Source organism: Schistocerca cancellata, chromosome 1, assembly GCF_023864275.1.
Source record: "Schistocerca cancellata isolate TAMUIC-IGC-003103 chromosome 1, iqSchCanc2.1, whole genome shotgun sequence".
Taxonomy (NCBI): domain Eukaryota; kingdom Metazoa; phylum Arthropoda; class Insecta; order Orthoptera; family Acrididae; genus Schistocerca; species Schistocerca cancellata.
Window position 1 is genome coordinate 985,360,593 of NC_064626.1, and position 9,288 is coordinate 985,369,880.

The window sequence follows — 9,288 nt, forward strand, 5'->3', positions numbered from 1 at the left end:
AGGTGATGTCTCATGAAGCAAATACCGTCCGCCCTGGCGGAATGTAACGTGATACCACGTACTTCGTTTGTGGCTATTACAGCGCCATCTATCACAATTCGAAAAAGTGGTCCAACTAAAACATTCATATTTCTTTACTTACTACACGAACATGTAATAAAAATGGGGTTCCTATTTTTAAAAAAGCAGTTGATATCCGTTTGACCTATGCCAGCGCCATCTAGCGGGCCAACCATGGCACCATCTAGTTTCCCCCTTCAAGCTAGATGAGTTTCGTTCTTTGTAGTTTTTTCGTTTGGTGCTTATTTCGTGAGATATTTGGCCCGGTCACTATCAATGGACCACCCTGTATAAGCTAGTCTTCACTGCTATCGAGAGCATTACTTACGCCGCACTTCTTGAAAGATTTAACAATAACGTTTTCTCTCACTCTAGACCACGACTGATACGCTTGTTAGATTAGATAGTTTTAAAGCTCCCTTCGGCATGAATTCATGTAGGGTTTCATCCGTCATCAATTTGTTCTGTTCCTCTCTCATATACGCTTTAAATGGTGTATTTATCGAGACATCAAGAGGTTGCAATAGTGAAGTAAGTCCTCCCGGAATAACAGCGAGCTCTGTATTTCCCTGTCTGTTTCTCTTTCAAACAATTTTTCAAATGACTGGTAAACTGATTTACCACAAGAAGACAACACTTTTCCAATAAAGCACTTTTCCTTCTCTCCCACACTCTGTTAATCCATAATTTCATACCAGCTTCGTCCATCCAACCTTTGTCATGTACGTGAGCAACAACACCTGGCGATATTTCAGAAAGTTTTGGCATTGTTTAGGGTTTGAAAATGATCATTGGATTAAATTTAGTACCGTCAGCACAACGTTATAAGACAAGAGTGTAGCGCTTTTTTTCAAGTCCACATGATTTTATAGTTATGGGGAAGGAGGGAAACACTGCTAGCTAACAAGCTTGTGAATCCTCCCAACTCATGTTCGTCGCATAGGTAACAGTTCTGTTACTCGGCACATCAAATGTCAAAGGGGTTTCGTTCATATTCGCTATTTGGCTTAGTTCCACACTGGTTTTCTTTCGATGTTCAATAATAAAGCCATGGAAAGACAATACTTTCTCTTCATGCTCTTGTGGTATTTTCTGAGATATTTTGGTTTTGGTTCACATGCTAAGTCCATGATACTTCATACACCTGTAGCACCTACCAACTCCACCCTTAAACCCTTGTTCTACTCTAGCGCTAGCTTACAAGCGTGTATTTGAATCATTTTTGTATTAATTACAATGCCATTTTGACGGTGTCTTTGAATCCATTTCAGTACGTCATGCATTCAATCCTCTGTCTGCATATTTAGTCTTCCTCATTTATTTCAGTTGTTCTTTACTAGCTCGCCAATCCCGAACGGCTTTTTCTGTTGGTGGAGAGTCGAAATGCCGCTCAGCTACTCTTTTCCCATTTCTTCCTCATATTGTTTTAGTTAAAATTTTTAGCCCGCCTTTCATTTTTCCATTACGAAACTAGCTACTAACAAAAACATTGTACTATTACCGATAACACAAATAACTTTCAGTTCAAGTTCACTGGCACCGTAGATTGCAAAGACGGGCACATCATAGGCTAGACAGTGTTCTGGGTTTGTGATGGCGGGGAAGGAGCGAGACAGTGCTAGCTAACAAGCTTGTCAATCCTCGCAACTCACGTTCGTCGCATCGGTGCACTGCTGCTGCCAGTTGCCAGATAGAGATAGGTTTCCAAGGCCATCGAATATATTGACATTTTTAATACTGGCAGGATTTTTAAATCAAACACTGGGAATTTTTACATTAATTTCTAGTATAAGACGCACGTGAATTTAGAAGAAATTTTTCGAAGAAAAAAGCGCGTCTTATAGTCCGTAAAGTACTGTACTCTGCATTTAATTTACTATACCACAGTAAGCATATCAGGTATTCGCTATAGTTACAACACGATTGTTTGAATTTTGTACTTGAAGTTGTGAACATACCTTTAAGGAAGGTAATACATTATCGGCTGACGTTTATCACCTTCTCGCTCTTTCTCTATCGTTCCATGTCAGGTGTAGCTTCACATGCAACGTGGACGGTAAACAATAGCACCTTAGAGGGAAAAGAATGGTTTATTGCAGCCGCATTGATCTGCTGCGCGTTCACAGATATATTTACGAGACAGCTCGTGGAAGAGTACAAACGATGCATAAAATGAAGCAGAAAATTATGGAACACAGAAATGACTAATATACGAGTTCACAAGGAGAGAAATACTTCTGGGAGATGTGCAAAGTAATAGAAACTAACGCAGAATATCGTCAAAAGGCTTCAGGGTCTAACTTGGATCGATAATGGCCTGAAAACGTCTTCTGAAATCGTCGTCTCACAAGGAGTACCACAACTTAAACGACTCGCATGCACGCAGCAAGGTGGCACAGTGGCGAAACCACGGATTCGCCATCCGGAAGGCGGGGTTCCCCCCCAACTATGGGTTGTAGGTGGTTTTGTAATTATTAATTTATGTGTGCTCCATTAAATTTCGGGTCAGTAGCAGCATAGATTCAGCTTCTTCTTCTAATATTTCGACTGTGTGTCGTTCAGCCATCTTCAGAGTGAGCCGAAAGGCTGTCGCTCCACGCTGGGATGTCGATGTACCATTCTGAGTTGCATACAATGCAGCAATTCAGCAACTGGAAGCAGTTAATTCCATAAATTATCTGGGAGTAGGCGTTAGGAGTGATTTAAAATGGAATGACCATATAAAATTAATCGTCGGTAAAGCAGATGCCAGACTGAGATTCATTGGAAGAATCCTAAGGAAATGCAGTCTGAAAACAAAGGAAGTTGGTTACAGTAAACTTGTTCGCCCACTGCTTGAATACTGCTCACCGGGTGTGGGATCCGTACCAGATAGGGTTGATAGAAGAGATAGAGAAGATCCAACGGAAAGCAGGGCGCTCGTTACAGGATCATTTAGTAATCGCGAAAGCGTTACGGAGATGATAGACAAACTCCAGTGGAAGACTATGCAAAGAGAGACGCTCAGTAGCTTTTGTTGAAGTTTCGAGAACATACCTTCACCGTCAAGCAGTGTATTGCTCCGTCCTACGAATATCTCGCGAAGAGACGATGAGGATAAAACCAGAGAGATTAGAGCCCACACAGAGGCATACCGACAATCTTTCTTTCCACGAACAATACGAGTCTGGAATAGAAGGGAGAACTGATAGAGGTACTCAAGGTACCCTCCGCCACACAATGTCAGGTGGCTTGCGGAGTATGGATGTAGATGTAAATGCAGATGTAGCCGTCTTCGTAAGCTTATTACCGAAAGCACCGGATTCCATAAATTATCCAGACTGAAGCCGCTATCCCTATTAATTAAATTTGTCGTCAAACGAATTTCAATTGCCTCTTCCACCACAACGTACCAGAAAGATGACGTAGACGCTGAAATTTCATCGTTTTCCTGCAAGATAGCGTGACCAGTGTCAGTACAGTTTTCTGCCACACTCGCACTCGCACTAAAAACTCTGGCTACCTATGCCAGGTGTGGGGGCAGTTTAAGCAGCGGAGCTGCTGTTCCTGCGGTGACCTCTATTATGGTGCAGTGTGACCTAAGGGGGTGAGCTGTCCTCACTGGGCGTCGTTCATTGTGACGCCCTTCGTTGCGACAGCAGGCTGCGAGAGATTACTCTCGCAGTAGGTCTGGCCAACGAGTCGTCGGCCTGTGGTGGACCTGGCGGCCCAGACCACGGATCAGGCGGTTGCCAGACTGTTCTGCATTGCTGTAGAACACCCTGGCGATTTGCCGGAAGCGATCCCGCAGGAAGGGGATGCCAGCTTCCTCATGGAGCAGCCTCGCCGGGTAGCGAGGCGGCTTGTGGAGCGCAAGTCGCAGCGTCCTATTTCGTACGCGTTGGAGCGTCGCAATGTGCGTCGCTGCCGCGTTGCCCCACACCACAGCCGCGTATTCCAGTACCGGCCGGACAAGGGACAGGTACATGGTGAGGCCGTGGCGTGGAGGAAGTGGCGATGAAGGGTTGAGCAGTGGGTAAAGCGCACGAAGGCGCCCCACTGCCCGCCCTCTGACGTCTCGGACGTGTGGCAGCCACGTCAGGTGCCTGTCTAACGTCACCCCGAGGTATTTGCCGGTCCGCGACCACGGGATGGGGCCCCCCATGATCGTGACCGGCGGTAGGTCCGGTGGCAGCCTCTTCCTGCTGAAGATTACAGCCTGACTCTTAGCAGCGTTGAACTTTAAGCGCCATTTCGTGGACCATGCGCCCAGGACGTCACATCCGAGCTGGAGGCCGACGACCGACCCCTGCGGCACTCCCGCTCGAATCTGCCGGTCGGTGGAAGTGCCTCCATCTGCTCGGACGTGGAATGTGCATCCCGAGAGATACGAGCGCAGCAGGACCACGCGCGACGTCGGTACCCCGTGTGCAAAAAGTTTGTACACGAGGCCGTCGTGCCACACGCAGTCGAAGGCCTTGGAGACGTCGAGAAGCACCGCCCCTAGGTACTCCCGCGTCTCCAGCGCTCGCATCGCCTGCTCCACGAGGCGCAAAAGCTGCTGTGTGGTAGAGTGGCCGCACCGGAAACCAAACTGCTCCTCGGGAATGAGTTGCTGTTCCGTCACATGGCGTAGCAGTCGCTCCGCGTACAGCCTCTCAAACACTTTTGAGAGGGACGGGAGCAGACTGATCGGCCGGTAGTTCGCGGCCTGGCGTGGATCCTTGCCGCTCTTGGGGATGGCAACCACTTCCGCATGTTTCCACGCGGAAGGGAAGGTCCCAGAGCGGAGGATGCTGTTAAAGATGTCCGCCAGAGATTGGTGTACCTCCGGAGGTAGCATCCTCAACAGGCAGTTGGTGACACCATCCGTGCCGCCCGCCTTCTTCGGGTTGAGTCGACGGAGCTGCAGGTCCACTTCCTCAGCTGTGATTTCCTCGATCGAATCGTCGTCCTCCCGTGCAGCGAGGAAAACCGGCAGGCGGTCCTCCACCAGGCGGACGTGGTCGGGATCGACCACACCATCAGCAGGCTGAAAGTTTGCCGCGAACGTGTCCGCGAGGATGCTGGCTTTCGCATCTGGCTCGCAGACAACGTTCGCACCCGTATCGAGAGGCGGGACTCGCTGGCGACGACGAAGGAAACGCTTGGCGGTGCGCCAAGCACTACCATCCGTCGTTGTTAGGGTGGCCACAAGGCCCGCCCAGTCCCGATGTCGATGGTCATCGATGGCGGCCCGAATCTCACGCCGCGCCCTGTTAAGGCGGCGCTTCGTCTCGGGCAGCCGTGTGAGCTGCCACTCCCGGAAGAGGCGATTCTTGTTTGTGATCGCCTCGAGGATGTGCGGCGGGAGTTGGCGCGATATCTCTCGCGGTCGTCCTGGCCGCCTGGGGGTTGCCACCTCCGCAGCAGCCAGTCTGTGCCGCGTGAAGAAGGCCAATGCTGCATCAGCCCCTTGCACAGCGGGATCGGGCGCGCCCTCGAGGCGGTCTGAGACCTCGTCACGAAAGCGTGCCTCGTCTATGCCACGGAAGTTGTGGTGGTCGGACGGCATCGATGCACCGATGACGTCCATGTCGAAGACCACCGGGAGGTGATCGGATGACATGGCGCATCTAACGGTGGCAGACGTGAAGTGCCCAACACCTTTGAGCACGGCGATGTCGAGCACATCTGACTGGCCGCTATGGGGGAAGACGGTGTGCTCATAAGGCCCCAGTACAATAGCGCCATGCCGTTGTGTGGCGCGAAGGAGGCGGCGGCCGCTGGCGTTGGTGATGCGGGAGTTCCACTGCGGATGCTTGGCATTCAAGTCACCCGCAATGAAGACTTTCCCGCGCAGTGCCAGCAGGGCGTCGACGTCAGCCTCCTGAAGTAGTCCCCTCGGCAGCCTGTAGGCCGCAACGAAGGTGATGACCCCCGCCGTCGTGGTGACAGCCACCCCAGTGGCCTCCATTGCAGCGAGGGGCGGAAGCTGAACGTCATGATGTTTCAGGGACGCCTTGATATAGATAGCCGTCCCGCCGCCGTGGGTCAACCTGTCGGTGCGGTAGCACCGATAGTTGGCCACCTTCACATGTATTCCCGGCTTCAGGAAGGTCTCGCACACGAGGCAGATGTCAATTGCCTCGTCGCGCAAGAACTCCCTGAATTCCCCTTGTTGGGGGACCAAACTGTTTGCATTGAATGCGCAAACGGTGAGGCCATGGATATGGCGATTATCCATGGCGCGGTGGAGTTGCAACGCCGGCCTGAAGGGCCGACGTGACCGCCGTGACGAGCACCGGGACTTGCTCGAGCAGCTGACTCAACGACCGCAAGAGCGATCGGAGCTCGGCTGCGTCGGCGGCCAAGGGGGCGGTGGGGGCCGCTGGGGCGGCCTCCGCCACTGGGGCGGCCGGTTGCGGCCGCTCCGTAGTAGACGACTGCTGTGGAGCATCGGCAGTCGGTCGCGGTTGCGGCACAGCACGAGGTGCCGTCCTCTGCTGCGGCAGAGTGTTGTCGGCAGTCCGTTGCGCAGCGGCAGGTGTGGCCCGGCCCGCGCGCCGGCGACGCCTGCGCGGGGCGGCAACCCGCGCGCTCTGCGTGGGCGCGGGGGTTGCTACCCCCACGGGCGAAGCCGTGGACGGCGCGGTCGGTTGCTGCGTCTCGCCCTCCTCCTGCGCCGAAGGTCGGGCGGTGGAGGCTGACGGGCCGCCCTTGGTGGCGGCAGCAAAGCTGGTGGACGGGTGCACCTTACGAGAAGGCGCAGCCCCTCCCCTCAGTTGATTACGGCCCCTTTTAAAGGCCGAACAGCCTCTGTAGCTGGCGACGTGCGTGCCGCCGCAGTTGCAGCACGTCGGCTTGTCTTCCCTGGCAAGCCCACAGGACTTGCTCTCCTGCTGGCCCGCGCACTTCACGCAGCGGGGCAGCATGGAGCAGTAGCGGGAGACGCGGTCGAGCCGCTGGCAGGAAAAGCACTGGGCCCTCTTGCCTTTGGCCCGGAGAGGTTCCACCGCTACCTTGACCCGGCCGACCCGCTGCACCTGGAAAATCTTCCGATTTTCCAGGTTGTCAACGAGGACAACCTGATACAGCGGCATGTCACGGTGCGTGCGCGGAGACTTCATCAGTCCGGTGGACCGGACGCCGAAGCCCATGTCCTCGAGCTCCTCGCGAAGGTAGTCCGCACCAAACTTGAGGGGAAGGTGGCGGAATACCACCTCCAGAAGTTTGAGCGGCTCGGAGGGGTGCGTGTAGCACGGGAGGCCATCTTTGCAGATGGCGTCCATCACCACGCGGTACTCCTCGTTGGACGACACCGTGACCTTGTAGAGGTCACGGCCAGCGTTCTTGACAGCGGCGGACGGGGCCACCCTGTCCAGTTTGTGCTGGAACTCCTTGTACTCGCCGGCCCATTGGATGACGATAGGCGGCGGCTTCTTTTGGGCAGGCGCCGGGGGCGCGGCGCCATCGTCCAATGCATCGACGCTGGCGCCCGCAAACGTGTTGGCGGTCGGCAGCGGGGTCGGTTGCTGCAGCGCAGCAGCCCTGGCAGTGTGCCGCCGGGGTAGGGCAACAAAACCGTCCTCGTCCGGCTGCCGGGAGGCGGCAGGTGAACGAGTGGACCGCCGCGTTGTCTTCGTCGGTTTCTGCGTGGCGGTGCTCCGGGAGGAGCCCGCGATAGTCGTCCCAGACTCTGTGGTGGAGGCGCGGGAGGCCCTAGGGGCCTTCTTCCGCGGCCTCGCTGCTTCAGATGTCTGAGAGAGAGTGTCGGAATCGTCATGCGTCACAGCCCGGCGCTTTCTGGGCGCGCGGGCAGCGTCAGGGTCGGTGTCACGGCGCTCTGACTCGGCAATTGCCTCAGCCAGATTTGCGTCGGGCAGATCGATGTCCTCCATCTCGGTGGCCGCAGCTAGCGCAGCCACGGGCTCTTCTTGTGTCTCTGGGGCCAGGGTGGCAACCGGGGGCACATCGACCTCTTGAGTGGTCGAGGCCAGCGGCGCAACTCCCGCCGAGGCCGCCACCGCCGGGACCGCAAGCACATGCGATGCGACCGGCGGGGCTCTCGGTGGCACACCCAACATCTGCTGCCTCGTGTGCGGTAGAGCGGCAGCCTTCTGAATGTTACAGAGGGCGAATATAGCCGCCTCGTCGGCCTCTCGACCAGGGTAGGGGCCCCCATGGGCGAGTTTGTTCATAAGTATGAACACTCGTTCACGAGTGCGCGCGTCATAATCCGAAGAGTCAGTCCTGTCATCGTCAGGTGTCGAAAGCCGGTTCGTCATAAGTGGGGGGCCGGATGGGGCCGCCACCGGGATCAACTCAGTCGCTTCGCAAGTAAAGCATCCTCTCTCATCGACATCTCGAGCAGCGGAGTGTGTGAGTGGAGTCGAGTGTGTTTTCTGCCACAGCCGATTTACTTGGCTTTAAGGGGCTGGTGTACCTGTGGTATTCCGTACATCTCTCATAGGCTCTCCTGCCCTCTGGAGCATCAAATCATCTTTAACGGAACCAAAGAGTGCCGCTGTCTTCGGTGGAGGACGAAAAATCGCTTTTACTTTGTGCTTGCCTCATCCGTCCTATTTTTGACGATAGGCTTCCCACATACAGCAAGAAAGCCATAGATTTAAATCTTGCAAAGCAACTCGGAACAAGACACAGAAATATTAAATCATAGCTTTTTTGTCGTATGTAGAAAGCCTTTCGTCAAAAATAGGACGGATCCTCAGCAAGGACAAGCAAGCACTCCGTCTTCAGGCCACAAGTGGCCCACCGGGACCATCCGACCTCCGTGTCATCCTCAATTGAGGATGCGGATAGGAGGGGCATGTGGTCAGCACACCGCTCTCCTGGTCGTTATGATGGTTTTCTTTGACCGGAGCCGCTACTATTCGGTCGAGTAGCTCCTCAATTGGCATCACGAGGCTGAGTGCACCCCGAAAAATGGTAACAGCGCATGGCGGCCCGGATGGTCACCCATCCAAGTGCCGGCCACGCCCGACAGCGCTTAACTTCGGTGATCTAACGGGAACCGGTGTATCCACAGCGGCAAGGCCGTTGCCAGCAAGGATAAAGTAAAAGTATTTTTCGGCCTCCACCGAAGACAGCAGCACTCTTGGGTTCAAGTAACACGTATTGCGCCTAAGTTCCTGAGAAGCAACGCGATCCATTGCTTGATGACCCTAGCGCATTTACACCGTTAACCTCGCGTAGGGACTTTGCCACTGTAGCTTCTGTGTCGCCACCACCTCGACTTCGAAACAATCG

The 9,288-nt window shown here is 54.2% G+C and overlaps 1 pseudogene; it reads right to left on the bottom strand.

Moving 5' to 3' along the window:
* Window positions 1-8,965: 8,965 nt before the first annotated feature.
* Window positions 8,966-9,083, bottom strand: LOC126104987 (5S ribosomal RNA; annotated as a pseudogene).
* Window positions 9,084-9,288: the final 205 nt, after the last annotated feature.